Genomic DNA, 26,671 nt, shown 5'->3' with positions numbered 1-26,671 from the left:
TGCAGGTCCCCAAGGACAAATTGTGCAACTTGAAGAACTGACTAGAGATTTTGTCAGGCAAATACAACACATGGTGGGCGGGGATGTTTTGGATTTGCAGCAGTGGGTTGACTGACCCATGTCCATGCCTGTCTCATCCTCCTCCTTGAGAAGGCTTGTGTGAAGGGTGCAGCAGAATGGTACTTGCATCCAACTGTGAGTACCCAGAATCCTCTCTCATGCTGGGACATGTTCAGCTTTTGGAAAATGAAGTTTTGTTTCTACAGATAAAATAAATATCATGAGACTTCATTGACCAGTAACACACTGTGAATTACAAGACAGCTGTATCCTCAGGGTAGCCCATAAGCTGAAATATGCTTCTATAAAATGCTCATCCTTTACAATTAAAGCACAAAATAGTACAAGCCAAATGACTATCCACAAGCAATTTGTGAACACATATGCACAAATGCTTAATGATTTATTACTGAAACAACTGAAAAACAGAAGAAGCAAGCAAGCCCCCCAGAAAAAAGCGCTAAAATCAACACTTTTTGTTCAGTTTTAAGTTTTCTTGATGGCATGATTTTCCCTTTATAGCACCCTACCTTTTCCATGCTGAGCTTCCAGGAATGCTGGTTAATCCTTTTGTGCCCCCACCTCTATCTCTCAGAGGTTCTGTAAAGCTGCTGCATTTGTGTGGGATCCCCAACTACTGGTCACAAAACTTGGGGAAAAAAACGGGGCTGGAGGAACAACACATTGAACACTTGAGGGGCTGCTGGATTCTACAGCAGAGCACATAAACAGCAATTTTTGAGTCAATAACTCTGTTCTCCAAGCCCATAGAACTGGAAATGTTCTCAGTGTCATCTCATAGGTGAGACCTGCAGTGGGGAATGTGACCAAAAGGCAGAAATTTCAGCCCTTACCTGCAGCAGCTCTTGGGAAGAAAGAAACCACTGGGAGAGAAAGAGAGAAGCAAAGGAGGATGAACAGGCAAAAGGGTAGAAGTGGAAGGGAAGCAGCCTAGGACTTGCTTAATGGGACTGACCTCTGATAATTCTGAGCACCCTGGCTGTTAAAGGCTGCCAGCTGACAATCATACAGGTGTACAGCCACTGTCCATGAAGCAGCTGACAAACATTTCCACCAGCCCTGGTGCTGAGTCCCTGCAGACACCACACCTGAACTGCTCTCTCTGTGCAACTGCTGCCCAGGAAAACACCACCCATCCCTCCAAGGTCCTGCCTCGCTGCAATAATGTGTTGGCACACGCAGGTCTTGTCTACTTTGAGCCATTTTTCCATGCAAAGGTCTTGGGGCAGGAGACCTTTGGAAAAAGAAAGCAGAAGCCTGTGAAAATTGTCCATCATCTGCATCCTTATGTAATGGTTGCTTGCAATGATGGGTAACGGAGGTCTCTCCTCCACTTGTCACCCCAGGCAGGCAGGAGATTGATGGCTGTGTTTGAGTTTGCTGTTTCTGCCCTATTCCCCCCACACCTCAGTAACTCTCCTTATTTTTCTACTAAAATGTTGGCAAATCCATAAATATCCCCTGGCAGCAGGAAGCCATGTCCATTTGGTTCTGTCTGCAGACTCTGCTCTCCCCTCCTCATCCCCTGCCAGGAGTTGCTTTCCTGGGTCCTGGGGGAGGAGCTGGGAGTCACAACTCATAAATTTCCATCATGTCAAGCAAATGCTTTCACATCACTCAAAAAGTAAATCTCCTTCCCCAAAATATATAGCTGGATGTAAAGAGTGGATGAGACAACGGGGACAGTGATAAATCATTGTGCATTGGAAATCAGGCTGGGGGATTTGGAAACTCTGGATTGGTTCCTAAAGGAGGCAACACAGAGAAGTTCATACACAGGGGAACAGCAACACTCTTCTGCCTTTTCCACTCCCAACAGCCAAAATCTTTACTGAAAATGCATGTGTGGCCAGTGAGAAGAGTGATGGCATAAAATACAGGATTCAGTGGGAGGTGAGGAATGAGAGCTTTGGAAGGGACATGGCTTTGGAGAGACACAGAAGGTCTTGATGGAGAGCTGGCATGAACATCTGCTTCCCATGTGCCAAGTTTAGCACACGGACTAGTGAGTGTACAACCATCATTGTCATGAGTCACTGGGGGGTTACAGTTTTGAAAAAAGCTTTGCCCATCACCATGGGTAGTATATCTCCTAGATTTGGTCATATCTTTCTCATCATCTTTACTACTTGCACTCTTGCTCTTATTTCTTCATCCCCATCCCTTTTTTCTTAGCTGATGGTAGAGTTAGAAATATGACTGTTTTCTCACAGTGTGGGGAGACACCAGCCAGCCATGTAGGTCTGACCTGACACAGTGACACTGTCAGGAAGGCCACGGAAAACCCAGTCCCTGAGAGGGAGACAAGGAGTAGAAGGTGGTGCTCCAGCTTCAGAGAAGCAGGATGACCATCTGGGCTTGGTAGCTGGGAGCAATGAGAACTGGGAGCTCTGTAAGCCTCAACCATATCCAGTTATTTTTGACAAGAGGGGATAAAAGCCTTACAAGGTGGGATGGGCATTTCTCTGTGAAGAGGACTTGAATCCACTTCCATTTTTCTTTCTCCCTCCTCTTCTATTGCAGCACTTAAAAGAGGACCCTGGATAGAAAACTATGTGTTACAAAGCAACCTCGTGTATTGCCTAAAGCAATCAGCCAGCAGCTTCCCTTTGTGTGGAGAAAAGTGGGCTTTTTCTTTTTCTCCCACATGTAATCATCCCTTGCAGTGCTTTCTTTTCCATTTTGAGCTGTCCCCTTTCTTGCCTCCCAAAGCAGCAGAAGCCAGGAGTAATGGAGAGGGAAGGGTGAAAGTCCTATGTCTCCATTTAGGAGCAGAGAGTGGGGAGGCAGGGCTGCCATTCTCCACTTCATGGTGCTTTACACTGAAGGAGTTAAGGCCCATCCTTGAGTACCCTTTTGCTTTAGCAGGAAAAACAATCTTGGGAAAAACCCTCTAGTTTTAACTCCCTATTCTCAGCAGCTCCTCCTCACAGGCTGACTCTGGCTTTGCTCCTCGCAGAGCTGCTGCTTCTCTTGATGTCTGTCCTGTGGGTGTAGTCTGAGGCTGGAAACAGGATTTAAGGCCCTCACAGAACAGGTAGAGCAAAGAAAAGTGCCTCTGCCCTAGGGATTTTAGCATTTGGATCTGAATTATGGTTGGCAGTGGCTCCAGCTGCCCTACCAGCATTACCCCATGGGAAACCATTCTCCATCATTCAGGGGCTGGAACATGATGCCTGGGATGAGTGAAAGGAGAACAGCATTTTTTCCTCCCAAGAAACCCTTGTATATGTCAACCCCTCAGCAAAGTTGGATGGGGGGCACATTTCCCTTCCTCGGGAATTACACTGCAGCTCTCCCCTCTCTCCTTGGGATTTCCAGACCTGGCTCAGCCCACTTCCCAAGGCCACAAGCAATCCCAGGGGGCTTCTTTTGTCATGGGCAGGGGTCACCATTCCCGGAGACAGGCAGGCAGTAGCTTTCGTTGCATGTGTGATGTTGCACATGGGCACTAACAGAGTGAATGTGAGCATGAGTTTTTTGAGACTTCAGAAAAATAAACCCAGATGGCATTAGATAAACTGTGGAGGGAGGTTAAGCATGACTTCTCTGCACTCCCTACAGTGAGCAGTGGGAGGACACAGAACAAAGCCCAGGAATCCTGCACCCTCTTCATGTCTCTCATTTCATTAGTAGCATTTCTGCCTTGTTTGTGGATGTTTTTCCTCAGCCCCACCGCGGGGAAGTCAGAAAGAAATACATTTGTTATATTAAGAGGCCCTTTGTCTTAAGCAGGAGATTAGAGACAGGAGCATCCCTGAGCAGTGTGTATGTTATTTCTCTGTCTGCTTTTGTGGGGGACTGAGAGGAGGAGATGAGAATTTTATTCCATTTTTTAAGCAAGCTTAGGGGGGTGCGGTGAAGAAAAGGACTATTCGCTCCTTCATTGAGAAATTTGGTCATGGAGGGCTGAATGCCCTTGTTTCCTAAATGTATATGGTGCCCTCAGGGAGTGTCTGGTTTTGATTAGATAGTGTCTTGTGGAGGTTCTTAATTTGGGACTACATGGCTGTGAAAGCAAAGTGTGTGACTCCTTCCCTCCCCTGTGAACTGTGAATGAATAGCACCTCTGCCCAGGCAGGAAAGAAGAGCCCTCAGGCCAGCTGGGAATGTGCATTTATTATAAAGCAATGAAGTAGCAAAGATGCCAGGAGACAGAAAGGATTTCTCTGTTTTGTTTTGCTTTTTCAATTCTGCCACTTGCCCCTTAAAATGGAAGAATATTGCAAGTCCATGGAGGCCTCCCAGAGCAGCATGTTCTCTAGGAAGAGATCCTTTCTGGAGAGGGCATTGTGCAGGAGGGTTCAGTTTGGGACTGCAGGACACTGCTGGGTGCCAGGGAAGGAAACCTGCCTTTCCCACTCCCATTCATGGCCCTGGCTCAGATGCAGGGGAGGCCTGCTGCTCTGAGACTGGGGGTCCTGAAAACCCCTCCCAGCAGGGCTACTGTCCTCAGCCTCATTCCATGTCGGGGTCTCTAGCTGTCAGAGTGATCCCCAGACACTTCAGAAGTCTCTTTTCCCAACCCGGCGCTTGAAGAAGGAGTCAGGGCTCTTCACTCCTCGGTCTCAAGGTTGTTTATTGTATCTTACCTATAAAATTCTTTCTCCTGCCCTGCCGAGGTCCGTCCAGCAGGGCAGTTCCAGGCACTCTGCCTGCCCCCAGGGCGGTGTTATGTCTTTATACTAAAAACTACGTATACAATGTTTACAATTACTTTCCAATACCTATCACCTATGTTAGACAGTGAGCTTCTACTCTAAACCAATCTGTAAGTGCCAACATCACAGCAGAAGATGGAGGCCAAGAAAAAGAAGGAGAAAGGCTGGACAAGCCCAGCTCCCTCCATCTTGCCCCCTGAACCCCCATTCTAGAAACCCCAAAATCTACTCTTTCACCTTGTGATAAATTCACTATCATTCTACTCAATTTGTCGTGGCTTGCAGGTTTTTGTCTAAGGTTGGTAACTTGCTCCATAGGTCATAATCAAAACCACAGGCATTTTGGGCTCTGTGCCAGGGTCTCTGAGCCCCCTGGCAGGGGTCTTGGCTGCTCAGGACAGCCAGAGGGATGTCCTGGGTCCTGACAATTCCAGAGACTCAAAAAGTCAGACAGAACTCAAAAAGTCCAGCCCCAGGCTGGCAGAGCATCTCCCAAGAGTGGTCACTGGAAATTCTGCTCGGGACTGGAGAAAATCAAGCTCTGCTTTTTCCATGATTGGAAACTCTTCTTGGGACTGGAGAAAATCAAGCTCATGCTTTTTCCATGCCTTGCACCATCAGTAGAGGTTGTACAGCTGGGAAGATAGCAGGATCCCTCCCCCTTGCATTCCCTGCAGCTTAGGTGATGAGTAAACACTTGTTTTTGCTGGGAATAGAAAGCAAACACAACTGAGAAATAAGCAGGAATTTGCATGTGCAGTTAGATGCCATATTTAACAAGGTCATGTTATTAATTAAGATGGTGTTTCAGTAGTGCCTTAGCTACGTGTTGATAAACAAGCCTCCATTTGTTGACCTAGAGACACTGTTTCAACAGTGCCCCCTTTTATTCAAGGAATTCAAGCTTGTAAGGAAGATGTGGGAATGAAGGACAAGGAAGGGTGCTTTCCTATACACAGACGCATCCAACTTTGGTGGTTTTTTTTCTGTAGGAAACAAAGATTTCCTCTGTGTGCCTTCATATCTGTGTATGTTCCTATGAGATTCACTCACCTTGAGGAGTTCTTGCACAAAGCAGCCCTGACAGTCCTTAGCCAAGTGGGTGAGTCAAGGAGTTCTCTCTCCAGGGACACCCTGAGGGAGGACAGGCTCTCTCTAAAGTGAAGTTCCCTCTTTTGGAGGATTTCTGCAAGTGCTAGTTAAACACCTGAAGGCCTGGCTGACTCCTGCATAGAGACTGCACAATAGACACTGCAGCTGAAGCATTGCTAATTCATCAGCAGGGAAGAATCTAATTGTTTGTTGCTCTGGTGACTGCCATGATGACTATGCAAACACGTCTCCCCCTCCCTCTCCCCAGGTTCTGTGCCCTTTGATTGTCCCTGAGGACTTGTCTGATTTAAGTTCAGCTGCTGTTCATTTGCATGAGTCATCTCACTGGATGACAAGGTGAGAGAACAGGAGTGTGAGAGCGCAGTCTGCCAGGAAAACCAGAGGCCTCAGCCCTCTGAGCTGCTCACCAAGCCAGACCCTTCCTGGGAGATCTACTCCAGATGAGATGCTGCCCAGTAATTTCCCTCCACATGTCTCAGCCTGCTGCAAGAGGCATGAGGGCTGGCTGGGTGTCCCAGATTGATAGGTTTTGCCTGTGAACTCTGCAAACCTGAGGAACCAAGTGCTCCCTGCTTTTCCCAGAAGAAAAAAGGAAGCACCAAATGAGGTGAGCACTCAGCAGACACAGAGTGAGCACAAGGGTTTTGTTCTCAGCCCAGTGTGTGAATTATGGAAATCTTTTTTCCATGGGAAATTCTGGATACTTATATTTTGTGTAGGTTCAGGGAGGAGACAAGCATTCTCACTGGAGAGGAGTCCACCTGTGTTACTAACTAGTAAGACATTGCATCTCTGGCTCAGCACAACCCTGAATCATGAAGAGATGGAGGATGGGAGCTTATTTGGATATGTATCATTGTATCCCTGCACAACATTTTATTTGTCTCTACATTTTCCTTGAAGGTTGAGAGCAGTGAACAAGCCCAGCACCACAGAAAAATACTCAGCATTGTCAGGATTGAGCTCAAAACTGAAAATGCCTCAAGCCTGGGCTAGTTAGCCATGGGAATCTTTGGCTGCATGAAATCTGAGTTTTGAGACTTATGAATGGACAGAAGAGGTATTTGCAAATACCCAGAGCCTTTATGTGATAAATATTACCTCAAATTACTCGGCCAGATTAAAGAAGACGTAGATAGATAGCTGATATTACCCCTGAATGTAGCAGGCAGAACTGGAATCATTAAAATAAATGTCCTCCCAAGATTCCAGCTTTATTTATTATTATCATTATCAGTATTATTATGGGATCTAAATGTATCCTGGGCTCCAGGGCACCACAGAGAGTGATAACCTTGGCAAAATGGCCATCCATACTCCTGGCTGAAACAGATAGGGCAGAGAGGAGTGTCAGTGAGCAGAGAGAGCTGGCTGCAAGGCACCCCTGATGCCAGTGCTAAAATAAGCACTGCTGTCCCTAGGTGGATGTGAGTCACAGGTTGTACCTGCCAGCATTCTGGGCACAGATCAGGGGAGCTGCAGTGTCCTCCCCTCCAGAAGGGTGTCCTGGTGTCCTCAGATTTCTACCAGGATGTGCAACCTCTGACAGCAAGGAAGAAGTAAAGGCCCAACGTGCCTGGGCTAAAAGACATCTCAAACCCATCTCCAAATTAAGGATTTGCCCTCTTTTGTGGGGTGTCCTCCTCTGTCAGGGCATTAATGCAAAATAAAAGGGAAAGGGTTAGTATGGAGAGTCTCACAACTTCCACCTGTGTTCTCTGCAACAAAGAGTGAGGCAGGTGTTACAGGAAAAGACACTTTCCAATTTAGTTATAATAATGTTGTGTCAATCACCAAAATGCTAAGCTGTGTGTAATGATTTCCATATGAAAAACATATCTTTTATAATGTATACTTGTCTACCTACTTGTTAATATGCATTTCTATTGATCTGTATATATAAATATGTTAGTATAAAACCCTTAAACATATGTCTGCAATCTTATTAAAATAACGAAATGGAGTTGGGAACTGAGCTAATTCAACCTGCAACCTGTGAGAGGGAAAGAATTCCCCCCTCAGTCCCTTTAATTGTGTTTGAAAGATCAAAATTTTCCCAAACTACTAAAAGCTAAGTAGAAAAATGTGGCAAAATGGGAAGAACTGTTTTACAGCAGAATATTTGCTCACTCTTTTCCAGTAAGCATTGGCTGATATTAAAGCACGCCTGATGCTATCTGAAAATTTCTGCAAAGCTTTCTCCTTAATCCCTGAGCTTCTTCTGGACTGTCTGTCTTCTACAGTGCTCCTGCTTTATTAATAATACTGTCACAATTACAGAGCTGGCTGCACATTTCCCCGGGGTCTTTCTGAGCAGATCTCTCCCAGCAAACCCTGGATGTTTCTGTCTCTCCCCGAGGTGCCACTACCCGGTTCTCAGTCTCTCATTCCCACAGCACATTCAAATTTTGTCACACTTGCCCATTCACAGTTTGTTTTAGCACAGGAGTGAGCCATTGAATGAGAAGAAAAGGAGGTGGAATGAATAAGAAGTCTTAAATAAGTGTTTATCAAGCCTAGACTGGCCATTTCCATCAGTTATTTTCTGTGCTGAGCTACTCTTGAGGTGCTGTCCTTGGGGTTGTTCTGTCTTTTTTTGGACATCCTTTCACCTCACCCTCGCTCTGATGCTCTTTGAAGACATCCACCAGCTCTGGCTGTGGTTGCTGCTCGTTCCAGGCATCAGGGCAGGGCTGGCTGTAGACATCAAAAGGAATGGAAAGGAATGGATCCTTCATCTCCTCCCGAGCACCTGCAGAGACTCTCTGGATTCATGGCTTGCTCCCTGGGTGGGATTCCAAACAGTCCTCACTGAGCAAATGTAGTGTGTGCACATAACCAACATTACATACACAGACAAGTACACACCCCACAAATCCTCTCCCTGCAGGAATTCTGTGGAGTGAAAAGTTTCAGTGAAGTTCAGGAGGAATTTCTATTGAACGCTGAGTTTCTCCAGCAGGTATTTCAAGGAAAATTGATGGGAGTTTTGCCTTTATAGCCACTGGCCTTTCTTGGAGGTGACTGTGAGTTTATTACTAATTTAAATGTTGCTCTCCCAGCTTGCAAGAGAGTTAAATATTGAACAACTCTCCCATGCTTTCCAATGCTCCACCTATGGCTTCAGGTCATCAAAGATTTACCTTCATGAGGGACTGTAATTACACATTTTTCAGGTATTTACAACAGATTTAAAATTATTTCAAGGCTTGATCCAAGATAGGCATAAACACAATGGGCTTTGAATTAATGCCCTTCTGATGGAGGTGCAGAAATTGGCTGCTCCTGTTCTTTGTAACCAGAAGGAGCAATTAGGAATCCTCCTGTTGCACTACATCTTTCCTTACTGCTGACTGCCTGCTTGTAGCCATTACCCAGAGAAAAGCAAAGAGGGAAACAGCTAAATAAGAACCTTCTTTAACTTTATTTTTTATCTTGATTCATCTTAGCCTTTATAAATTTCCCAAGTTCTTTTTATTAAAATAAGAAGGCTAATGAAAGATGTCTGAGTGGGTCAATTAACCCGAGCCTGAGCAGGTCATTAGAAACAATGGAAAATTGTACAGGCAGTCACACCTGACAAGCATGGACACTGGCCAAACGAATCAGATAAAGAGATTGATCATTTTAAAACAAATATAATTTGCTTGATTTGTTTTCTTCTCCCTCTCTAATAGCAAAATTGCTCTGAAGACAAATAGTGGACCCTGTTCATGATCTTACATTTACAACAGTCATTGTCTTATAATCCTTAGGCTGCACTGTGTGCTATCAGTGTGTGCTCAAATAGCATGAGACAACTACATTAGTCTGGGCTGATATTTTGGGGGAAACTCTGCTCACGTCGAGTGCAGTTAGAGGTATCAATTGTGCCTTGCACTTCTGAGCTATTAATTTGACTGGCTATGTTCTTCTTCTAATTGAGACCACCAGGCTGCCTGCTCTAGGCTGCAAGGTCTTCCCTATGGGTCCTCACACTACCCAGAGACTCAGCAGGATTACAGACTCCTTTGTCTACACCTGTCCTTTTTGATCTCTTTAACCACAGGAGGAAGCTTCTCTGTATTAGAGTTCAGTTTGCAGCTGCCAGCAAATCCCACAGCAATTAAGCCCACTGCAAAGCTTGCTGAGTCCCTCTCCAAGTGCCAGATGGGTCCCTTCTACCCACTTCCTGCCCTATTACCATGAAGGTACTCGAGCACTAAAAAAGGACTGCCTAATAAAAGTGCTGGCTCTACAGGGGTTTCTCTCCTTGGAGAGAGGAACCTGTGGCAGATGCCAGTCCTGGCATGGAAGGTGCAGGTGGAAGAAGGTGAGGAGGACAGTGGGGTGGTGCAGAGTTTTTACTGGGCTGTTTTGAAGACAGGTGTGCTCACCTACACCCCTGAGAGCCTGTGGGCACCCCAGGCCTGTCCAGAGCCCTCCTCAAATCACCCTGGCTTATATCAGCATGCCCTGGGGCATTCAGATCTGCTGCCAGCCACAGGGCTCTGTGAGCAGCATGCTGGCAGGAGGCAAAATGCACTGCGCTCTCAGTCTTTGTAAAGGCTGCTCTTTCAGAGAGCAACAGACAGCCCACAGGAGCCCTTGCAGAACAGAGCAGAACAGATATGACAACGGAAAAATTTGGGGATGCAAGTCTGAAACAACAGTTTCTTTTTTTATTCTACCTCTCATGGTTTACCAAGGGAAAGCAAAGAGCCTATCAAGGACATACAGCCAGCCACTCTCTCTCTCTTTCACTGTCAAATTTGTTGCCTCATTTGGGGTTTAGAAACAAATGATTTTTTTTTTTTCCTTCTAAATGAATTAAGCTATCTGGGGATGGATGATGGATTCAGGAGATCCAGGGTAGGTTACGAGCATGCTCTGTTGCTTCCCTGTGGGACACCTGTACTCATGAATCTGCAGACATTGACCCAATTACTGAGCCAGCACCTGGATACAAACTCCCTGTGACCACATCTCCAACTTGCTGTAGTCACTGCATTTTGTTCAGGGGTTTTTGCATTTCAGTGCCTTTTTATGCTAAGCTGGCATATGTAAGTGAACTCCATTTTCTGAGCAATTCGCTTCATCCTTTGAGATGTCCTTGTTTTTCTTTTAGTCATTTGAAGCAGGTCCCCTCCTCTCCCTCCTCCTCCTCCCCACATCTCCCAGGATGACCTGCTAATTTAAATGAAAAGAGATTGCAGCAACATTCCCTTTGTCACTGTAAACTTGGGAAGGCTTTGTCCCTTCACTGAGGACAAAAATTCAGGGCAAAAAGCTTTATTTACTCATTCTGTCCTCCTCTCTCACCACAGGCTTCTCCTGCAGTGCCATAATATTTTCTCCATCCTAGGTTTAAATTTCCTTTCTCCTGCTTTCTATGGAGAAACATCTCCAGTCTCACAGAATTGTTACATACTGTTTTCAGATATTCAGGCTAAATTTTCCTCTGAGTTAGTGTCCATAGCCTTAAATCAGACTTCTCATTAATTTTCTCTGTGAAATTATACTCACTGTTTAAATTTGATGAAGCTTTTTCACATTTGACCCACTTGACGAGATAAACGTGGAGCATAGGGTAACAATCATTTATGGTAGGAGCAAAAGGATTTAGCCCAAGCTCTACAAAGGTATTTATGGTGCTATCTTCTATTTAGATGGCTAATTTGCTATAGATTTTTACTTCTTAATTAGAAATTGAGAGTGCTAATAGCTTTCTGCCTCTAATCTTGTAAGTCTGTCCTAGCCACTAGGTACATTTTCAGAAATACACACTTGTGGCATGGGAAAAGGACAATACTGTCAGAAACTCTTCAGGTTATCAGTAAAAGCCAGTTTCTGAGTAATTTCTGGGTAAAATTTGCATTGGAGGCATTCTCAAGAGGGGGTAACTTTAATCCAAGTATCTGGGAGTACCTTCTTGGAGCAGCCTAAGTCCTGAATTCCATTGGCTGTATTGGAAGCTAAGGTTGTCAGAGGCCTGAGCCTTCCTGTCTTTTTGAGACAGCCCTGTTGACTTAAACATGGTCCCAGCAGATTTATGGAGACCCAGTAGCTGCAGGTGTGCACTAACAACCATTTGTGCTTCTCTGCAGCCTTGAAGGGAAAAGAAGGAAAATACACAGACTGTGGACTCTCTTTCTCTGCATGAGAGATCCCCAGATTAGTAGTCACATTAGGAAGGACAACAATTCCTCTAGGAATTGAAACACTTTCAGTATAGGACACAAGGGCAAAGGTCTTTATTGGAGAAGAAAATACCTCATGCACTTGGGCTGCTGGTTTTATGTGATGTCTAGAAAAGACGACAGTAAAATTGGCACCTCCTTGCTCAAGAGGTCCCCCGTGAACATTCAAGACATATCTTGTTTGCAAACACAAATGGATTTTTACTCCTGTTTTCCCTGAGGAGATTGCAGAGCCATGGCAGAGTGAGCTGTGTTCTCTTCTGGCTCGTGCATCATCATCAAATCTGTCGGCTAATTTCCATTTGAAGAATCGTTATTGCCAGTGAGGAGGCAAGAGCCAGACTGAATTCTCCTCCGATCAGGGTAGAGTTGGATGAGCTGGCATTTAGAAAGATCATCATTCTGAGTGCTGAGCAGAGACCCGTGGAAGTGGAAAAAATATTGGATCCATTGGAGGTCACCACTAGAAAGCTGCCTTCCTGACTGCTGCTGTGCTTTAATCTCTTGTGGAGAGGGATTGCTTCATGTTGCTTTTTTTAGTATATGGGCTGGTTTTCTTCCATCTTGTCATCCAAAAGCATGGAAGCTCTCAAATGCTCATTAGTATGTGGCACCTGAGAGTCAATTTGTATAATTTCTTCAGCTGTCCTAAAAGAAGCAGCAAAACAGGAGGAAAAGAGGACTTTTTTTCTTTAGGTCTGTCTCTGAATCTTTGGAAGAGGTTTTATTTCCAAGGGCTGCCAGATAGCCTTGCTACCTGAGGAACACCACCAATGAATTCCTGGGAAGCGAGTAGGACAAGAAATCAGAAGCTATTTGCAATGTCCTCTGAGAACAGACCCAAAATTTGCCTTCAGACCCAAAGGAAAGCAACATTCTCACACATACTTACCTGAATGATGATGATGATTTTTTAAAATTTTATTTCTCAGTCTTGTCTTCCCTTCCTGTGCAATACAGGATTTCTCTTCATCTTCCATGTTTTTGTCCAATTAATTTCTCTTTTTCTCTACTGACCTTATATCCTCCAAAGAGGATGAGAATAATGAAGCAAGGTCAGCTCAGCAAAAGCTTTTGAAACACTCTCTTTCAAGGAGAGCAACAGAAGTAATTTTTAAGGCTATTATAGAGATAGGATTTTTTACAACAGGTCTGTTCTATTCCCATTTTCCACTTTTTATTCTAAAGTTTGTAGTGAGAGAAAAAGCTGACACCAAATGTTAAAGCCTGAGATGGGGAATTGATATCATACTGGCCACTTGGACCTTTCATGCATCTTTAAAATGGCTTGGAGCTCAGCTTTTCAGAGGTTTAAAGAGACATTTTGCTACCTGGAGTTACCCCTCCCTGCTTTGGGTCACATTACACCAGTTTCTGAATGTCTGAAGGTCTAGTGCCAGGGTTCAGATATTCCCTTGTTGTGCAGGTCCTGCCTGCATGCACTGGACCTGCCACTCTGCTCTGCATGGGAGGTGCACCACATTGACAACTTCTCCATGGGTGGAGGGTCTGGTTTTGGCTGGCCTTGCTCACCCTTGGCTCTGTTGTGAGGCTCAGGAACAGCTAGATCATGCCTGAATCCATCCTCTTGGCTGTAGAGGAGAGCCCTGGGTCTGTGGCAAAATGAGCACCTCACCTGCAAGAAAACACTCCTCTGCAAACGTTTCTCTAAGATCAAGCACAGTTTATCGGTTCAGGATTAGAATCGTTCTCTCCCAGGAGGGCTATGCCCTTCCTCAGCACTGAAAGGGCAACCCCCTATCATCTAACAGGCCATTTTCATCACTGTGTGTGCATTTGACAGATCTGGTTGAATTACCAAGCCCTTTCTTTGTGAGAAAGAGTATAACAATCACAGATAATGGGAATTGTGCACACTTAAATCCCTGCTTATGCTAAAGGATTGCCCCGGGAAGGGAAAACGTCTGACCCACTTTCATTACAGCCCTTTGAAAGATGCTGCTGTGCCTCCTGCAGCCAGGAGCTCTGCAGTGCCAATAATGGGCAGTTTGTGCACAGTACGTGTGAGTAAACAGAGTGACATCTCATCTGCTGTGTGTGTGCTCCAGCAAAGCCTTGCCCTGCTCTCGGAGCTTTTGGCCACTGGTGCTGCTGCCAAAAAACGTCACTGCCATGTGGGGCATTGACCTGCCCGCCTGGGAACCTCCCCAGACACAGCCAGGCTCCAGATGAAGGAGCTGGCAGCTCCTGTGCACCCACTTGTATCTCAAGCACCACATCAGAACGAGCAGCTCTGAAGGTTTTATCTAGCAGTAACTCCAGTTTCTTCCTGTGAAAGGAGTGGAGTGAAAAAACCCAAAGATGCCCAGGAAAAGCCCCTTGCAAGCATTAAGAGTGTTCCTTAGCAGCATGCAGAAGAGATGCAACTCTTCTGACTGCATTCTGATTGAGCTGGTTGCCACAGGTTCCGAATCTAGTCCTTGTATTTTGGTTATTTCTAGTAGTTGCAAGGAGGTAGCCAAATCTGCATGGAGGCTATTTAGCTGTGTGAATAGAGGAAATACCACAGTGCTCATGGAAAATGGGCCAATTCTGTGGTATTTTGTCTCTGAGCAGAGCAAGATGGCTCAGGGGAAGGTGTTAGTCAATTAAAGATAACCTAATTAGAAACATAACATAAAATCCAACCCAGCATTTGCTCCTGCCTGCTCTTCCCCCAGAAAAAGGAGGCACTGAAAGACGCAAGGATGCTTTTCCTGCTGTCACAGTGGATAGAGACAGAGGGGACACTTAAATGAGTATTTCCTCAGTCTCCATCACTACCAGAATCCTTTGTGTTCATTTTTGAGTATGAAAAGCCCATACCCCCTCTGCAACCTGTTTGCCACTGGTAATGTCCCCCAGATTCCCTCTGCTCCTCACTGAGACTTTTAGTACCTCTTGTTACCAGATGGCAGCAGGCTGGCATTTGTCTGGTTAAAATGGATGCTGGAAGCAGCATGGAAAAGCACATTGTTTGAGACTGTCATTATTTGCATTTCTGGCTTGGCAGGTACCCAGTTGGACCAATCCAGAGCAGGCACCTTGCACTGAGGTACCCACGTGGAGGGATCAGTCTTCGGGTAAGAGAGGAAGAGGAGGTGGCTGATTTTCCAAGAACCCCTCTAGAACATGTCAAAATGTGCTCTGCTTCCCTCTTCCAGGCTGACCTGGTTCCCAAGACCCCTGGAATGGGAGAGTACCCAGCAAAGGGAACACGTGGTGGTGGTGCTGGGGAGGGGATGCTCCCTGAACGCCCAGGCTGGAGCTTGTGAGGCTGTCGGGTCTCAGGGCACTGACACTGTGAGGTGTCACTGAGCAGCAGATTGCCCTGAATGTAGGGGGTAGATGCACATCTAAAGCTGGGGTGGTGGTGGGGAATAAATGATAACTTAATATTTGAGAGGTAAGTGTTGGTAATTAGTCTGCAACACTTTGATCATTAATGCATGCAATCAAATTATCATCAAGAACGCTTTCCCAACAGCCACCCCTCCCTTTCCCCCGCTTCTCTCTCTTTATTTTAAGGGCTGGCACACGGCAAAAGTTGACAGCACCAGCCCCATCGAGCAGCCAGGATGTTTTCAAAGGAAGCTGCTGCTCCCTAGTGTTTGCAGGATTCAGAACTGGAGCCAAAAACTCAGGAAAGAAAGGGCAAATTCCCAAAGAAAGGCTGGGCAATAAACTAATGGGCCCAGGCAGTTTTCTATCCTGAGCAGCAGTTCTTTGTTATCTGCTTGACTATTGATTGCAATCCCCATGGATACAGCTCAGGTTTTCCTGCTTTGAGTTCTTAAGTGAAATTAAAAGCATGTGGTTCATTACTCTGTGCTCTCCTCTCTTCCTCTGATCTTCTGGCTCCCATCCAGGCACTGCTGGCCAATTACACCGCCGGGAATAACCTGCCTTTTTTCCCTTCACATTTCTACATACTCTGCATCTTCAGGAAATGGGGGAAGAGATCACACCAGGCACTCTGTGAACTCTACCTTTCAACAATGCTGTGAATAGGAATTGATCAGTGTTCCTGCTCTGCAGCCACGGCTGGAGAATAATACCAGATTTTTGTGACTCTTGCAAGGGTATCTACCCATCTGTGTCCACTGCACGCATGTGTGAGCATGTGTGTGCCCGTGGGGCTGCTCTGCAGGGGCTCAGAGTTTGGCAGAAATGGTTGGAGGATATTTTTCTGGGTAAATTCTAGCTCAGCAAAATTACCTCTTTTCCCCTCTATTTTTATGGAAGTTCACTAGCTTTGGTACCGTAAGATGGGGAAAGAGGAAGAGTTGGTAAGAGGTGGTAAGGCTTTTAAAGGGAAATGTGTTTTCAGTCTGATATTGGGTGTTTTAGCTAAACCAGAAAGTGCCAATGCCCAGTAAATTCAGCAGCGGCTGACACCCCAAAGTTCTCCTTGGGTTGCCACGGGGAAGTGTGAGCAGCAAGAGTTCAGTAGCACAATGTACCTTCCCAAAGTCAGAGAAAATCTTCCTCTGGACTGTGACACCTAAAACATCCCAGGTCAACCCGAATCTCTCCAGCACTGTTGGTGATACAATCTCCTTTGACAGCCATGTCTTAAAGGAAGGGCAAATGAATGCATTAAGATCTCCCTGGATATTTTATCCAGCCATCTATCAGGATCTCCTGAACAGTATTTTGTCTGCAGAGTTTAACATCAAAGACATGGAAAGTCAATGGGTGGACTTCCTTTTTATTCCTAGAATTAGAGGTCAAACCATGCTCGATAACAATATAAATTTATACATACACTGTTGATAGGCATAATAATAACTGGTAGGTGACATGAAATGCTGGGGAAGGGTGCACTGAAATTCAGGCCACTAATCTGGGCTTGCAGCATGGCCTGAAGCAGGACCTACATTTAAGATTTTTGGCAAGCCCAAAATACTTCTTTTCATTACGTAATTGGCCTGTAACTCTAATGATGATAGTGGAGCTGCTCCAGATTTATACTAATATAACTGACAGCAGATTTTTGGCTCTGAGTCTGTAAGAAAAATCTTGCCATAAATTCAGTATTCAGACTGTCCTTTGTAGTTTCTCCCTTTTCTCAGGGAGGAAGCAAGTGATTCTCACTTTTCAAATTTAGCTCCTTTCTGTAATATTTTATTATGGTTACTGGGGGGTTGGTGTGGTTCAGCTGACCTATTTGAGGTAGGTGAGGATGAGTGGAGACCACATTCATCCCCCATATAACAATGGAGATGTTCCACGTGCACTGCTCCCAGAATAGCTCCCCCCCAAAAATTACTACTCTCAGCTTGTTTTATGGGCTATGCTACAGAGGCTAAAATTGACTCAAGTTTGAAGAATGTCTATTTAAGTATCTTTAAATTGTGAATGTTTAAAAGAGGGGATTTTTGAGCGCCAGCCTGGGGATTTTTTATTTTAACATTACATTTAATGGTGTCTTTGGCATTTAATGTGAGGGGGTGTACATGGTATAACTGTGTGTGTATGTTTATATCTAGAGAGTGATAACTCATGTGGAATGAAAATCCATTTAGCAGAAAAATGAGATCTCTTGAGTGTTTGTATTTTCTGCTGCAACTAGAAAACACTAGTACTATAAAAAAAAATAAAACACAGAATGATCTAAACCAATAAGATATGATTTTATGCCAAGATGTGAGAATGGATCTATATCTTTATCAGGTTCCTCTCACTCGAGAGATTAAAATCACATGGAAGCTTGTTAGAAATTCACTCTGTACAGTATATCTTTCAGAAATACATCGTAATGATGTCTGACAGCTTCAAAAGTGAATTACAGACTCGGGGTAGCTTCTACCTCCTGCCATGTACAAATCCCACAGCCCAGCCAGGTCCACCCCCATGTGTGCACAGACATGCACAGGGCATCCCAACAGGACGGCTCCAGGCCTCTGGGCAAACACAAGATGCAGGATCAGGGTCGCTCAAGCTTCCCCCTAATTCAGAGCAGATTGGTGGGAGGCTGTGGTAGCTCAGCCTGGCATTGGGCTGTTTTCACTGAATCCTAGATCAGTCTGGGTTGGAAGGAACCTTACAGATTACCCAGTTCCAACCCCCTGCTCAGGGCAGGGACACCTTGCTCTAGACCAGGTTGCTCAGAGCCCCATCCAACCTGGCCTGGATTTTCACCTTTTAAACTGAAAAATTTTTCCTTTTAAACTGAGGCTTGAAAATGCAATGAAGTGACTGCTGAAGGGGAGCCCCACAGAGGGGCTGAGGTCCTGTGCACACCTGTCCTTGTCCAATGGTTGTGTGCTGCTGGCTGCTTGTCCCATGGAGAAATGCACACGAGCTAATCCTCCTCTGGATGCCTGCATTCAGCAGGGAGGAAAAAACCCAGAGTACCTTCAGCTGGTAACATTTTTTCCTCCTCTACTCCATGCCAGAAAAGCTGCCACCTCTGTTTCCTGATTTTCCTTCTCCTTTTTTTCCCTCTCACTTACTGTGTCTTGGGCGGATGTGTTTGCTATTATAAAGTCTATTGAAACATAAACATATACTTTTAAAATAGCATTTCACTCTGACAATACTCCTGGAGAGAGCTGAGAATATTATGGTGGAGATAATGTACTCCAGACAATAAGAGAAGACAGGAGCAGGAAGCTTATCTGCTAGAACCCCTATTGCCTGTTTCAACAATAATCCCCTTCAAAATGATGTTTTTCTGTGTATGCTTAAAATGCATGATATTCAGCCTGTTCGTGTGGCTTTTAATAGCCTGGATAATTTTTCATACAATTAATTCCCTGAATATATTCTCTTTTGCTACTGCCATTTTTAACGTGGGTGGTTCCTCTTTGGGTGCAGAATAACCCCTCTTGGAGCAGCACTCCACATCCAGGCTCCCAGGAGCTCAGTGAGGATGCTCGAGATGGGTGGGTGGCTCTGCACAGCCTGATGCAGCCACAGCTCCTTTTCTGAACACAGATTTTAAGGTTTTATTTCTCTTGCTCGCTTTGATTTCTGTGGTAGTGGAATCACAAGGATTTTGTCTCTGGAAGCAATGCTAAGCCCAGATATGGAAAGGAAGGGCTAAGTGACATCTGATGAGCAGCTGGGAAAGGTGGGGGGGATGTCCTGCGTTGCAGGGCTGTGCTGTGATGCTCTGGGAGCTGTGCAGAACCAGAGCTGCTGCCATGAGCCAGGAGAATTCTCCCCAAGGGTGAAGGGTGTGGGAGCCTGACTTGGTCCCTCTCCCAAAGAGCTCCGGGGCACAGGGCTTGCCAGGCTGGAAATAAAGGAAGGTATGGACAGATTATTTCCATGGCTGAATTTTAGTGCCTCAAAATGACCTCTAAAACAAGGACTATGCTCACTCCCATTGATAGGTACAGGGAAAATGGATTATTTCCCATTTACATGCACATCCATAGTCATGGAAAAACACTTTTGCTCACCTCCCTCTGGGCCACAGGGCCACTGTGGAGCTCAGTGTTACACAGGACAGGAAGGGCTGGCAAGGCAGATCTTCACCCGGGTGTAAATCAGCTTTATCTCTTCCAGGGAGAACAATGCCAGCTCAGTTTACACCCGCTGAGGATCTAATTGGCATTTGGCTCTGGCTGCAAAATTAGGATTGCTTCATCATTGTGCTTCTGATCCTGTATCATGGGAATCAATGAGGAATTTGATTACAGGCTCCTATTTGAATTCTCAGCCCCACTTGGGGATGTTAATCATCAAAGTTGGGACTGAGGGGTACAGAGAATTGGCTGGAAAATTCAGATCACTTTTCAAAAGGAAAATGGAAGCCAAATCTATGTGGTCTGAAGGAGTTTAATAACAGCTGAAATTTAACTTGGAAAAGAAAATGATCCCAAGGGTTGATGTTGTTTTGTCATTGACTTGTGTTCAAGCTCTCCTCTCTTCAGCTACGATAGGGGTACAGTGAACATAACTGGCCCCTGGAAGAGAATAGAGATGCTGGTGTGATTATTCAGCTTCTGGCATGTTGTGGCTTTAGATACAGTGGAATCTCCTCTGCCCCTGCCTGAGAAAATGCAGATACATCACTTCATGAGCTAATCCTACTTTTCCACCATCTTTCCTCCTAGCCTGCCCTGGTTAACCTGCAGAAGGAATACAAACTATATCAACCATTAACTTCAGTCAGGCTTGACCTGGGCCTGATCCTGCACCCTCTGGTGCTGCTGGGCACGAGAAGGGACCGCCTGCCTTCCACTGCAGCTGGGGCTGGCCTGCTCCCAGTGCTCTCATCCTGCAGGGGTGGACAGGCAGTGCACCCCACAGCCCTGTCCCTGCTGGCACTTGTGTCTCAACCCACCCATTAGGCTCAGATGAATTACTAAAAGCTCACTTTGCATTGCAGGACCATGACACAGATGAACAATGACGTTGGGTCATGACCCATTGATGATAGAAGTGAATCAACGCATCACAGACGGACAAAAGAGAGATTATTAACTCAGTGCTTAATGCAGAGTGCCAAAAATCAGGATTTCCCTCTGGCTCTGTACTGATTACTGTGTGACCTCAGGAAAATCTCATGATGTCTCGGAGCCTCAGTTTCCTCACCTGCAATATAGTGATAAGGCCCGTCACAATTTTCACTGCTGATAAAAAACTGATCTCACAGGGCTTGGAGTACCCTCCCTCAGACCCAGTGGAGGTAAGAAGGGTCATATGGTCTATGCATGCAAAATCCCTAAGAGTAGCTGGTTTTATTTGTTTTCTTCATTTTAATGAACAACCCTTCCACCTATTTCCAAGCTCATGAGGCACCTTCTACTGGTATGAAAACATAAAATGTGTTTCTCTGTACCAGCAGCAGATTCACAAGCAGACTAGCAAATAAGGTATGTGCTGCTAAGGACTGTCTCATGGATATACACGAGTTACATCCTTTTCCATCATTTTGCTGATTAATAGGCATAATATCGTGTCTGATCACTGCAGTAACTATACTGTGAAAGATAACCACTGAAGACATCTAATTGTTTTTCCTTTGGGTGTTTTGGGGGGTAATGCTTTAAAATAATGGCCCTAATCATTATTAATTCCTTTAGTGTTCGCTGGAATAGCATCAATCACAACTAACTCCTTTGCTATTAATGTGGATGTCACAGATACTTCTGTAGGGTTTCTTTCTGCTAGGATTCGCTGTTCATTAGCTGCAGCAGGTTTTTCCCCCCATTATTCCTGAAGGGTTTGAGAAATCTCTTGCTGGGGGGGGGGAGCCAGCAAGCTGTATGCTCAGCTCATCTGGTGTGAAAAAGGGTAGGTCTGCTTTTAAATGCAGTGACCCTTGATTTCCCTCTCTGCCACAGAACTGACTCCTCTTACCCACTCTGCATACCCTGCTTCAGCCATCAAAGATTAAAGACAGATTCCCACACTCCCAGAAACTGTCAGGAGACCCCCAGTTTTCCTTCACACACTCTCCAATCTGGCGTATAGAAGGGAGTAAAAAAACTGAAGTTTTAATTTGCTATGCTGACAAGCCTAGGATTTTAAGATTAAGCTGTGTGTCTAATGATGCTAATTAAGGAAATCTCTGAAGAACTAGCTGTGATCATAATAAATAACAATAAGGTCCTCAATTTTCCTCTGAAAAAGTCATCGTGAAAGGAACAAAATAAATTTCTGGGGCAGTTGCAGCTATTGCAAGTTTTACAGCAATGGAGATGCTCTGTTGATTCTCCAGCTGCTACTGCTCACCTTGCCATTGTGAATTTGCTTTTCTATTAAAATGTTTTGGTGTTTTTTTTCCGGATGGCACCAGCTTCAGGCTAGACTTTGGCCTGCCTTCTCTCTTAGGAGTCCTGTTGAAGGGGATGTGTCAGGAGCAAAGCATGTCCTTGCTGGTGCTTTCCAGCATCTCAGAGCACTGCCTGCTGAGGGCATAGAGCTCCCCACAGCATTTGTGAGTTCTCTGGTGAGCAATGTAGGTTGTGAAACACAGTGGCATTTCAGAGACCTTCAGGCATCCCACCCTGCCAAGAGCTCCCATTATCACTTCCACCCACCATTTCCAGGCATCTCCGACCCCATGTGCTGCCCATGATGTCTGTGTGTAGGCACCTGAATAGCTCTTGAGCCTGGCAGTGCCCTTGCCACGTCTTCTCTAAAGTCTCTGAGCAAACTTACTCTTTACCTGCCCTGAACCAGTGGTGACACCACTTTAGTGACATTTGTCAAGTAAAGGGCTTGACTCTGGCTGGGAGCTTTGGAAGAGTGTTGGTGAAGTAGCTGTAGCATTTCTGCTAGCCACAACTCTTTCTTAACATAGCTTGAAAGGCAGTTTCAAAGCCAAGAAACTTGAGTTGCAATCACTCCTTTGGCCACATGTGTGTTTTCTCATTAGTGGGCTGATCTGCTGCAAAATGCTGAGGATTTCACACGCCTGTTGATATTGCTCTCTGATGAATTCTGGAAAATGCTAGTGGACCCTCTTGTACCATCTTTCAATTCCAATCAACTCAGTATTCTGTATTCTTCACTAAAATAAAGCACCTCCCCATGGCCATATCCTTGTGAGCAGCCCTTCAAAGATGAAAGATGTGCTTGTGTGTGCATGTGTCCTCAGTCCCAGCTCTTCCTTCATGCCTTGGAGCAAGGCTTAATGAGTGGTGCAAAGCCAAAGGCAGAGGAAGGAACTGGCTTAGCATTCCCCAAGCATCCTTTCTAAATTCATTGCCTTTAGTTTGCTTGTGTTGTTGCAAAACTCAATGAGTTTGTCATAGCTCACAGTAACATCTCCTTTCAGCAGCAGAGATAACCCTGCTGTTGTAATAGCTGCTAAGAGAGACTTCCAGCTGGGACACACTTCCACTCAGCTCCTCCTGGCTCATCTGGAATAAGCTGCTTTGTGGTTCATCCAAAAGATCCTCATTTCAGCACTGCCTTGGGAAAGGAGTTCTCCCAGCTCTCCTGCAAATGGAGGGCTCCCAGGGGTGAAGAGCACAGCAATGTCTCCTAAATCCAGGCAAGACAGCAGGCACAAACCTGATATAAAATTTCCTGTGTTTATCTTAGGAATAAGAGGCAAGATCAAGATCCTTGGAAAGGAGAAATAAATAGTGATGGCAGGGGAAGTTTACAATTGGATATTAGCAAAAAAGGTTGTCAAACACTGGAAAAGCCTGCCAGGGAAGTGATGGAGTCACCATCTCTGGGGGGATTTAAAAGCTGTGAAGATGTGGCACCAAGGGACATGGGCAAGTTTGGACTGGGCAGTACTGGGTTAATGCGAAGTGATGGAGTCACCATCTCTGGGGGATTTAAAAGCTGTGAAGATATGGCACCAAGGGAAATGGGCAAGTGTTGGACTGGGCAGTGCTGGGTTAATGGTTGGACTCAATGACCTTAAATGGTCTTTTCCAATCTAAATTATTCTATGAGAACATGAAACTGGGGAGCTATGTTTCTCCCAATCCTTCCTTGCTTTTGCAATACACAATCCAGGTATCTTTAGCAACTCAGTCTATGCCTGAGTTACACTCCTGACACCCACTGTGGATTACAGCCCAGGATTTTCCCTCTCCTGACAGGTTGAGTGCTGGACTGCCTCTTCACCACACCCCATTCCTTCCCAGGTGATCCCCTGTGAGCACTCACAGCCCTGGTACCTGCTGTGGCTGGGACACTGGGAATCAGCCCTGGGGCAGGGCAGCATTGTCCTGGGGTAAGGCTGCCTGCAAAGAGGCAGTTTAGTCCTGCTGACCCTGGTCCTGCTGATCCTGGTCCTGCTGATCGTGACTGCCTTGACCTTCACACCGTCTGTTTTCCACAGTTTGAGTCTGGTGGAATATCAAAACCTGGTGGGAATGCTGGCACTGTTGAGCTGACCCTCCTGAATCCCTGACCTGGTGCTTTCTTTTAACCCATCTGTGTTTCTTGTAGGCGAACAAGGTCACACCAGGCTTTGTGATGCCTTCCCCAACCTCTATGTAGTTAAACTTCTAGAAAATGCATGTCTTTATTTCAGCCATTGTAGGCTGCCTGTCACTATGGGCTGCAAATGTTGATTTGGGATTGGAGCTGCTTAGAAACTCTATGCCAATATTGTTTCCTATTGAAAAACACTGGTCAGTCAAAACCAAAATTTCTTGGCTTCCTTGAAATTTCAACATCTTCTTCCTGGCAAAATCTAAACTGTGGTGAAAGAAAAACTTTTGTTTGGTAAATTTTTAAGTTTTGAATTTTTTGGTCCTTGCAACACATGTGGAAATTTTTATTTCTATTTTTTTTCCTGAAAATTTCTTAGCTGCATGCCTTCTATATTCCCATACAGAAATGCATAAAGAAAAACTGGAATAATAACCTATGCCAATAGACCCTGTTTCCACAGATGTGCTGCTGGAAATATTCTGCCATTCTTTTTTGCATCCCATCAGTAAAATCCCAGGAGTAATTGCTGCTTAGCACTAATAGAAATATGTCTTTATTTTTTTTGGCACAATGTTTTCTCTTAACATTGTAATATAAAATTTAAATTTAAAAAAAAATTGGCTGGGCATTCTGCTTGGTGGACAGCTAGGAAATCAGATGTTTTCCGGTTCTGCATTGGATTAAAACCAATTTTTTAACATCTTCTTTTTCACTATGATGTAAATGTTCTATCTACGGTGTTTCCTAATCTCTGCAGCAGGGATCTAGGGGTGTTCATGGACTATTTCTAATGGATCTGCAAGACACAACTGAGAAAAACAGCTTTGTTATGCAGACAGTTAGATGTACTGTTCAGGGCTTCCCTCCTCTGCCAGAAAACACTTGAGGTAGGGAATGTTTTAAAATTGCTCTTTCACACACTGCATTGGGAAAATATGCCCCATCACCCATTGTAATTGTAATCTTCAAATTCCCATAAAAGTGTTAATAAAATCGTTCTTGTTTCATTTATACAAACTTCCCTGTGCTCTGGGCATGTCATTTACCTTTTCCTATGCCTCACCTTCCTTTCTGGAAAACCAGGATTTTCTGTGGATTCGCAGGAAGATTTTGGAAGAGGCAGCTCATATTTACCAAGTGCACTGAACAGGAAAATGACTTGCTAGGGGAAATTTCTCGTTGCAGTAATTAATCTGATTCATCCAGGGTGAATAAGGGTGTTGGTGCACAATGAGGAGAGGACTGTGGAGCAGTGAAGGCTGACAGCCCGTGTGCATCCCCAGAGCCTCCCCACTCCCTGGGCCAGGGGCTGGCTCAGTCTCAGCCACAGGCACCTGCAGTGGGGATTGATGCAGATGGGTGCCCTGGGCTGCTCTGGGTGCCAGGCTGGATGGCACCACAGGCATTGGAGCTGGGAAGAATTCCCCTGCAGGGTTTTATGCCTTTCTGTGCTGTACTTTTAGCAGCAGGGAAAGGGCCAAGGAGTCCTCCTGGTTACTGAGCTGGAGTTAATGGCATAGTTAGTATTGTCTGCTCACCCATCGACTCGGCTGCCAAGGGCCATACTAATCACATGTGTTGGAAGGATTGAGCTGGGTGAGAAATGGGAGAAGCCTCTGCAGTCACCAAGCTTTTCTTCAAGCCTGAAGGAGCTGTTGTTTTCCCCAGTGCTGGGCCCTGAGGTTGGATGGCAAGTGTTAGAAAGACTTGCAGCTTCCAGGAAGGCACCAGTGAAGATGCCCAGGAGACCCCTGCCTGGAACATCCCCCAGCCTCTGCTCTCCCTCAGGTCAGAGCTGAGTCTGAAGAGCCTGTTTGGATGCAGAGACCAGACCCCAGACTCTGATCTGGCTCACAAGCCAGTGACTGCTTGCTTCTATCTCTTGCCTGGCATTTGCATGCATTAAATTAAATCATTTTTTATTTCCAAGGACAGTGATTAACCCACCAAGCCCTTCTGCTATTGCTTGAAATGTATTAGCTGCTCAGCCCAGAAGAGAAGTAAAAGAATCTGTGCTTTAATGGCAAACAATGAGGTTTAAATACATCCCATCTCCTTTAACATCTCTTGCTAATTAGTGACAAAGGCCCTCCTGCTCAAGTACAGCAAATATTTAACACCCACCTCCATTAGCCTGAAATTTATTTACCACCTTGTCCTCTGGCACACATGGGAGCCATTGCCACAGCCAGCAAGCCTTCCCTGGGATTTCCAACCCCTCAGACACGAGAGGGCTCCCAGACAGCCCTGGCCAGGGAAACACTCTCCTCAAACCCTGCTTCAGTTTTGCTTCAGATACAAGACAGCAAATGTCTGCCAGTGTGAACCATCATTCCAAAACACCTGTGGGATTAATGGGGGTGAAGCATCATAAGGGATATCTAATAGAAAAGGAAGAATTAAATGCCTAGAAGACAAGAAAAACTGTGCAGTGTCCTAGGGAGCCTCAAGCAACCCAATGGGCAAGATGTTCTGCAAAATCTCCCTCCCAGCTTCTCCCATTCCTGCCCTCACCTGTGGTGGTTGTTCTGAGCGATCAGCAAAATCACTGCTTTGTCCACTCATGGGCAGAAGTGGCAGAGCTGAATTTTTTCCCCCCTGGGGCACTGGTGCAGGAGTGGGAAGGAGGAATGGCTCTGCTCTGGCACCAAAGCCTGTAAGGCACGTTCAGCATCCTCATGATGCATGGTGAGAATCATCCTCTCCAGGCAGGCAAGAGATGGAGCCATTAACGAAACAGATGATGGGGCAGCCTGTGAGCACAGTGCTCTG

The sequence above is a fragment of the Geospiza fortis genome, unplaced genomic scaffold (assembly GCF_000277835.1).
Source record: "Geospiza fortis unplaced genomic scaffold, GeoFor_1.0 scaffold70, whole genome shotgun sequence".
Taxonomy (NCBI): Eukaryota; Metazoa; Chordata; class Aves; order Passeriformes; family Thraupidae; genus Geospiza; species Geospiza fortis.
The sequence above is the reverse complement of the archived record's forward strand: the minus strand, read 5'-3'. Positions refer to the sequence as shown.